General features: G+C 35.9%; 1 non-coding gene across 1 annotated transcript; it reads left to right on the top strand.

Annotated features, from left to right (window-relative positions):
* Positions 1 to 1,961: 1,961 nt before the first annotated feature.
* Positions 1,962 to 2,064, top strand: LOC112483136. The gene has a single exon (XR_003047523.1). It is a non-coding gene; the product is annotated as a U6 spliceosomal RNA (small nuclear RNA).
* The last annotated feature ends 6,594 nt before the right edge of the window (positions 2,065 to 8,658 follow it).

Raw genomic sequence — 8,658 nt, 5'->3', positions numbered from 1 at the left:
AAACTAAAGACTTTTCTGCAGAAAACAGAACAAAGAAGAGAGTCCAGTCTGTGATAAATATCATATCTCAAATCTTCTCTGTGATCCCCATATCTCCTGCATTGTTCAACTGTTTTGTAAAGGCAAGAATTTTAGAAACTCTAGAAATAGTTGATATTTTTTTACATATTTAGAAAAGTGTAAATGCTTTTTCTTAATAGCTAAAATCATATACTGTTTATTATTCTGCACAACCAGGAATTAGAAGAATAATGAATTAAGGAAGTTTTTGACATCTGTGCACCAATTACCACCCCATGATCTTGAGGTGGGGAGGGTCATATCCTATAATATGAAGCATAATTAATTCATTCATTTTGCATGCCTCAAACATTTCAAACTGTTTATCTTCTGTATCCTTGCTGTTCTTTGGTAAAATATTGTCTAAGGAAACTGTTCCTTGATCTTGACTCTCCAGTTGGGCTTAAGTGCCATCTGTGACATCTTTGGTAGCAGTAGTGCAGCTTTTCCTACAACTTTGCTAATATGCTGTGAAAGATTGCATTTTTTAACATGTCGTAAATATGATATTAAATCATGAATTAGTGGAATTTTAGACCTAACAACTCATCAGTATTTTCTTATATAGGCACTTGATAACCTGTATTAAAGAACAATTTGCCTCCAAATTATAATTGAAGTGACTGAGTAATTTTTTAGAAAAAGATTACGATCATTTTTTTCCAGATCGTTAGTACTTGTAAGAGAATTATATATAGATTCTTATGTGTATAGATTCTAATGTGTAAGAATTGTGTATAGATTATTTATATTGTCTGTGAACAGATAAGGTAGAAACCAATAAAATCTCAATTATAAAAAAAAGAGATGGTGCATATATACTGTATTTCATTGACTCACCTATATTTTTCACATGGGTCCTGCTGTCCTCCTAACTGTGTGGGCGTGCATGAACTTCAGCAAAGCTTTTGTACAGTTGTCATTTCGAACTGAGTCACATGTTTTATTGATACCATACTCATTGAGCTTGTTATTTAAAATGTCTTTCAAAAGATTTCACTAGAACCAGCATTGAGACAAAATCATTTAATGAATGGAAACAGAAAAGCAGGGCACATATTTAATGTGACCAAAGCAAATAAACTTCATTGGAAGAATGACCACAATTTCATTTTTTCTGGAGAAGAAACAACCAAGAGCTTAATGGGACCCAAAAAAGACATGGTGGAAGATAAGAAAATGCAAAAAGATTGCCCTCACACATCATGCAGTGAAGCTGAAGGGTGACGAAACTGGCAAACCTCAGGACAGCTTAAGGAAATTTAAAAGCATCAAGGAGTTGGTTATATCAGACAGAGAAAGACAAATACTGTATGATCTCACCTATATGTGGAATCTAAAAACAGAAATATAGAAAAAAACAAACACAGATACAGAGAACAGATTGTTGGTTGCCAGAGGTGGGGAGGTGGAAGGTGGGAGAAATGGGTTAAGGGATCAAAAGGTACAAATTCTGTATTATAAAATAAATAAGCCCTGGCATGTCATGTACAGAATGGTGACTCTAGTTAACAATACTGTATTGTATATTTGAAACTCGCTAAGAGATTACTCTTAAAAGATCTCATCACAAGAAAAAAAAATTGTAAGCGTGAGGTGATGGATGTTAACTAAACATATTGTAGTGATCATTCCACGATATATACAAATATTGAATCATTATGCTGTACATCTGACACTAATAGAATCTTATATATATGCCAATTATATCTCAATTTTTTAAAAAGAAGCTGGTTATTACACAGGACTATCAACAAGGTGTTGTCTATAGTTTACATGGCAGATTTTTTTTCTTTCTTAGCAGTACACAAAATAATGGGACACTAACAATCGATGATATCTTATATCCTTTCAAATATAGTTTCTTGGTTAACATGAAAAGATACCTCGGTACATTTCAAGTGCTCCTTTCAGTAGCACATATACTAAAATTGGAATGACGCTGAGTTAGTTTGGCACCTGGGTAAGGATAACATTCAATCTCATGAAGTGTTCCACATTTTTTTCTATTTCTTAATCTGGGTGTTTCTTTGTGAACATTCATCCAGCTGTACACATGTTTTGGGCACATTTCTCTAAGTGTACCATACTTTAAATTAACATCAGTTTCTTAAAATATCAGTATACAACACAGTTTATATAGTGTGGATCTCAGTTTTGTAACTGGATGTAGGTGTGCATGCCCTCTCTCATTTGCGCACACCTATCTGTATATGTAGGCACAGGATCCAAAATGTCAACAAGAATTATGGAAAGACAGGTGATTTTTACTTTATTTCTTGAGCTTTTTTCATGTCTAAATATTTTTTATAGTGAGCACTTTTTTTTTTTACACACAGAAAAAAAGACAGGAAGACCTACTCTCATGTAAAAAACACATAGATATAAAACAAAACCTGCATATTCTTTGAACAGCAATTTTGCTTCACAGAATTTCTGTGCAGAAATAATTAAGGATGTGCACAAGTTCGTTATCAGAATGTTCATCACATTTCATGTCTTCTACCCAGTATTTCCAGTTCTGAGAATCTAGCCTAAAAATGATACAAGATGTAGACAAATATTCGTATACAAGGTTTTTCACCATAGTATTTTGTAAAATATCAAACACTTCCAATAACATGGGGATAGTTAGATAAATTATTGTACATTCATGTAATGAATGTAGCTACTAACAAGGGTATGGGTTTTGAAGAAAATGTGATGACATAGGAGATGCTTTATTAATACTGTCAAATGAAAATGTAAAATACAAAACTACAAATGCAGTATAAACCAAATTGTGTAAAATAGGCATAAAATAAATATATAAAATATATATGCAAATAAAAAAAAGAAGAAATACATGCAAAATTTATACTGGTTGTTTCTAACTGTGAAATTGTGATTTTTAAAATTATCTCTTGTGTACCTCCCTGTATTTTTTTAAAATTCTCTAAAGTAAGCATTACATATTCTGTAATTTTTAGAAAGTCATTTTTTAAATTACTGCAGTCACCGACACTTATCTAGAGAGCAAACATCCACACCAAAACAAAATTCTAATTATAAAAAGACACACTGACGTTGCCCCAGGCCCTGCTTGGCAGCCCTTGTACTCCCCGTAATTGAACCATGGCCTGTTACTTAAAACCTGTTGGGTTTATTTAAATACAGTCCTATTACACCTGCTCATCTAGTTTCCTTGCCCAAAGTCAGTTATAAATACTGAGGGAAGTAGGCAGAATGATGCGGTTGTCCAGAAACATAATTACTGTAAAAGTGAGGGAGAAGAGAAGAAAAATATAATACTAGGCATTGTAATAATCTGGGCTTGTTTAGTCACAGGGCATAGAAACCCATAGATCTGGAGGCAAAAGTGACTTAAAACAATCCATATCCATATCCAGCATGTGAATCAAGTCATTAAATACATTTATATATAGCATTCCTCTATAAAAACCCTCAAGTTAATACAATTTCATAAAAATAAGCTGTCACAAAAGTTAAATCAAAGTTTTTAAAAATTCTTTTGATTGCACAACAAATATTGTACTACCATATGTACATATTTAATAGAGAAACATACCAAAAATAAAATTTTTAAAGGATCAGAGTTTGAAATATTTGTTTTACACCCAAAGAGATTATCTTGTGCATCAATTTGGTTCAGAGTTCAACAAATTAATATCTCTGGTTTTATTTTTTACTCGCTTTTTTACTACTGAACACTTTATTAGAATACAAGATAAATTCAGAGAACCATTTTATTCATATTCTAAATCAGAACTTCACTATTAAAAAGAGAGAGGTAGTAGAAAGCACCAACAGTCTGTCACCTTATAATTCTCCTGACAATCTTACAGGAGAGCAGGACAAACCATATCCCTAGTCTAATACTATCGAATGATTAAATTTTGATACATAGTGAATCATTCCTTTACCTGATAGACTCTATCTCTTAAAAATAAAAAGCAGAAGAGGTCATTTGTACAATACGTACCTGTTAACACTTTGGGTGGTTTTTACTTGTGTCTGCTCATGTCTTCTACGGTCACAAATTTTTCTCAATGTAATCATCGAAGATTTGGCACAAAGGAAAGCAATTTTGTAATTACAATAATAATAATAACAACAGACATAGGTATAGATGTGTATGGATAGTGAATTATGCTAATATGCTAATATGTGAGTCCTATATTCCATGATAAGGACATTTAAACTTAAAAGTGATTATAAGCAAAAATGAATTATCAATAAGAATCATACCAATAATTTACAATAGTGTTTTTTCCAACAGTAGCAAGTATGGAGAAATTAAGGAGGAAAGTCTAGTTAATAGATACTTAGTCCTTTAAATATTACATGAATAGCTAGTTAATGATTATCATTTACTAATACATATAATAAGTTTACACTTTATTTGTGTTATCTGCATCCTTCTAAAATGTGAAAGACACTCTTTGACAAAGCAGTTCTATGATGAAGTAAGATTAGGAGATACTACATCCCTTTCTTGAAATTGATAGTGTCATTTAACATATTAAAGGCTCTGAGAAGGCCTGTGGCAAAAATAATTGGTCTAATCTAGAATCATCTAACCACACAGAATCTCCCAAATGTATTTGACCATGAAAACCTTTTTATTCTGCTACCTACTAATATCTCATGGAACCAGTGTTCCTTAGACTATACTTAGGGAAGCTTTATCTCTAACTTCAATAATTGAATTGACCAAAGAGAAGCTGGGGAACCTACCCAAGATTTCACAGCCAATAGGAGGCAGAGCTGGAATAGGTACCCAGTACTCTGACCCACATCCATGTCTTCCTTTGACTTGTCCCTCAGCCACTTTACAATTATGATAAAATAGATCCCGTGGAGAACAAACCTACAAATCCTCATTACAATATGTTCTCCATGTTTTGTGATCTTGTTTTCTGATTTTCAGCTGAAAATGAGTCTGGTCTCATCAATAGTCCAGATTGTTAATGAAAAAAAGGAGGGGCTTGTAGTAGAAAAATAAATGTCATGAAAACTGAAAAAAAAAAGAGGGGATACTTTATTCTGAATAGTATTAGTTTTTCTTTTCTTAAAAAAAAACTGAATCATGAGCTTTCATTCAAATAATAAAATGCTGAAGATAAACTGTAATTATACTTTGTGCTCCCAAAACCAATAGTATAGTTTTTGAAACTATACAATGGAAAAGAGTATAAGATTAATTACTATGCGGGTCAGTGGGCTTTTTCGTGTACATACCAAATGGCTTAAATAATATCAAAAACAATTTTAAATAATAATAAGACTCTCACTGAGTTTCTGTAATATGCCAAGTTCTTTACATACCTTATCTCATTTAATTCTCAGCATGACCCTGCAAGGTACATGCTCATGTTCCCATTTGAAAGATATGAAAACCGAGGCTCCCAGAGTTAGCAGAGGTTAGGAGCTCAGAGCTCCAGAGCCAGCGTGCCTCCTGCCTCTCCCTTCTGTCTGATCTCTGCAATTCTCTGAGCATTTCTGTGCCTCAGTGTCATTAGCTGTAAAATGGGGACAATAATCCTCAAAGAGATGTCAGAATTATACAAGCTTCAATAAATGCAGGTTCTTCTTGTTTTTAAGTAAATTTCCCAAGCTCACCGAGTGGACGCTTGTTCTCACAGCAATAACTAGCCCTCTCCACCCTCTGAATTTACTATCCCGGAAGTGCTTTAAATCTCATTTCTAAGGCAGCAATGAATGACGGTTCAGTCTACTTCAACCAGATCATGAACCAAGCGCCCACATTCTGGCTTCCATGCCTGAAGCGCACTAGTTTTTCGCGCTGCAGGAAATCGTGGAGCCTGGAGGCCTGGTTCTCAAACACAGGCTGGATGCTGCGGACAAACCCCTGAGCAGGTACCTGACTGCTTCGGATCCCTCCATATTCCGTGAAGATGTGAATCAACAGAGCGCGTGTCTCAAAGCATGGCCAAACCAAACGGGGAAAAAAATATATATATATATCTAGCAAGGAAGAACGAAGTTTTTCTTTAACACGCTGAACTTTAACTTTCTCAAGTTAGTGAAGGTGATAAGGCAGACATCAAAAAAGCATTCAAAAAGCTGACTATGACCACGAAGAAAATTCACTTCAGCTGAGCAAATATTTACTGAGAATTTACTTGGTCAGGCCCTGGCAGATGCAAAGGAGAGTAGGTATATAATATTAAGTAGTTTATAATTGGAACTCCTATTAAATATGGCAGGTTGAATTGAACACCTGTCTTCCCTCCCTAAACACCTCTAAAACGACTGTAAGAGACTCTTTCAAAAAGAAGAAATAAAGTTTAAACCCACCGTCTCAGCTTACCTCCTCTCGGCTAATGACCTCACATCATGCTCCATGAAAAACCTGAAGCAATCAGAAGAACCTCCCCCAAACTCCCATCACCGCATCTACCTTCTACCCCCTCCACATGCTGCAGTATCTGCACCCATGTGCTCTTCCTTCTTCTCACTGAAAATGAGGTCAGCATGGGTACCTAAGGCCTTGTTCCAGTTGTAAAGTTCCCCCTGCCGCGAGCTAGTTCCAGGAACCTCTTCAAGATTCTCGCCCATCCTACGTCATTATTTTTCCCCTCTATTGCGCCATCCCAGCAGCATAGTTGGTATTCTCCTTCCTCCTTCTGCTCCTTCCCTATTTATCCGTACAAAAGGGCTACTAAACCATCTTACATACTATTTTATCTCAAATCTTCTCCCTTTTAAGGCCCACTCCAATCAAGTTTTCCAGCCCACAATCTTAGCATGGTTACCGATGCCAGCCATGTTGTTAATTCTCTCCTTTCCTTACTTGGCACAATGGATCACTCCCTCCAACTTGATATCTTTCTCCCTTTGCTTTCCTAACACCTGACTTCTCCACTGCCCTGGCCACATTCCCCATATTTAATCCTCTTTTATTTTTCTCCGATTCAGAGGCAATATGGAGGCCATACGGTGAAGATGGTGGTATCAAAAGATGGAAGAAGCCTGGGTTCCTGAATGTGTGGAGAACAACCTCTTACCTCCCCTGATGACCTACATGGGGAAAGAAATAAGCCTTTATTGTGTTAAGCCAGCGTGATGCGGAAGTTGTTTATTACAGCAGCGAGCTAGCATCACTTAGCCTAACTAATATAGCCCAGTACTGTAATAGGAAGGCAATGAAAAATCAAATAAATCAGGAAATAGGCATTAAAGCAAATTATTTAGATATACGAAATCTAAATAGATAGCAAAAGAAACAAGTAAAAGAGGTGAAAGTGGTACATCCGAGGAGTGGAACTAGGGCAGGGCAGTGTAGGTGACTGCTGTTTTGTATTATATGCTTAATAGTAATACTTAGCTATTAACTACATGTATGCATAAATTAAATAAAAATATAGATAATTCATCAAAAGAGGTTGACAAGCTTCTAGGAGAAGCAGACTACATGCTATAAATACCCAAAGTGAAGCATGATGTGTTATGAGTAAAACATTGAAAATACTCTTAAAATGAATCAAATACATTTGAGTACAATTAAAGTTGTGTTCAGTTCAGTTTAGTTGTTTTGTTGTAGATTTTGGATATGATGGCTTCCCAGAGGATAGAAAACTTGGGAGTATTTCCTTTTCTTTATTTGGAGTACTGTAAGAGGAAGATATTTTAAATAGTAAGTGGAAGAAGGCCAAAAATCAGGGCTCTGTTAGTACATACTATTTTTTGTGCAATTTTTTTAAAGCACCCCTTCCTCGAGATAACGTTCATCTGTTGGAAAATTGCCTTTAGTATACTTATCTTGTTAGAATGAGACACTTTACTGACATCTGGTGGATAAGCATCATAATAAATATTCAAATTCAAATATTCATACCTGCACAGTAAAATGCTCTCCTTAGGTGTGATTTGTTCCATGCACAGTCGGTACAACTCATGCTTTGGGCATGGTCATTCCTAAAGCATCTGCTGACTGCCCCAACCTTGCAGACTCTGACCCCTCAACTGATCCAGTCTTGCCAACTCCTCTCTCCTTTTCTTTCTCTCTGGCCCTCCTGTTTAAGAGCACTTCTCCCCTCCAAAACATCACCCACTTCTTTTGCAGAGCAAAAGCCTTGGTTTCAGCAGACACCCAGACCTTTAAAGCTTTACCTCCTACCTGGGACTCTATCCAAAACTAAGATGTAAATCCAGAACCTATTGTTAATAAAATATTTTCCACCTTAGTACAGATGCAGGCTACAGTTCAGTACGTCTTTTAATTTAAGGGCTGTGTCCTGGGTGATTGGGGTTCCGGGGGTGCTGCTCCAGACGGTCTTGTCTTGAGGCTTTCGGGCTCCACCACTAGGACCAAGACTGCTGCCTGCTTGGAAGTGAGTGTTTGCCACACCCATTCAGGTCATTTTTTAAGTCCTTGACTCAACCAGGTGCCAGAAAATCAATGAATGTGCTTCCTTCTCTGCTTCTATTAGGAATCCTGACTGGTTTGGCTGATGGTTACTCAGAGCCTTTGGGTCAGCTAAGTAAAAGAGAAGTCTTAGTTTTTCCTCTGCTTTTTTCTATTCCAGTTTACTCAAGGGATTAGTTGTTACACATCTGCAGAAAAAACATAGT

Source organism: Pteropus alecto, unplaced genomic scaffold (genome assembly GCF_000325575.1).
Source record: "Pteropus alecto unplaced genomic scaffold, ASM32557v1 scaffold206, whole genome shotgun sequence".
In the NCBI taxonomy this organism is placed as follows: Eukaryota; Metazoa; Chordata; class Mammalia; order Chiroptera; family Pteropodidae; genus Pteropus; species Pteropus alecto.
The sequence above is the reverse complement of the archived record's forward strand: the minus strand, read 5'-3'. Positions and strand labels throughout refer to the sequence as shown.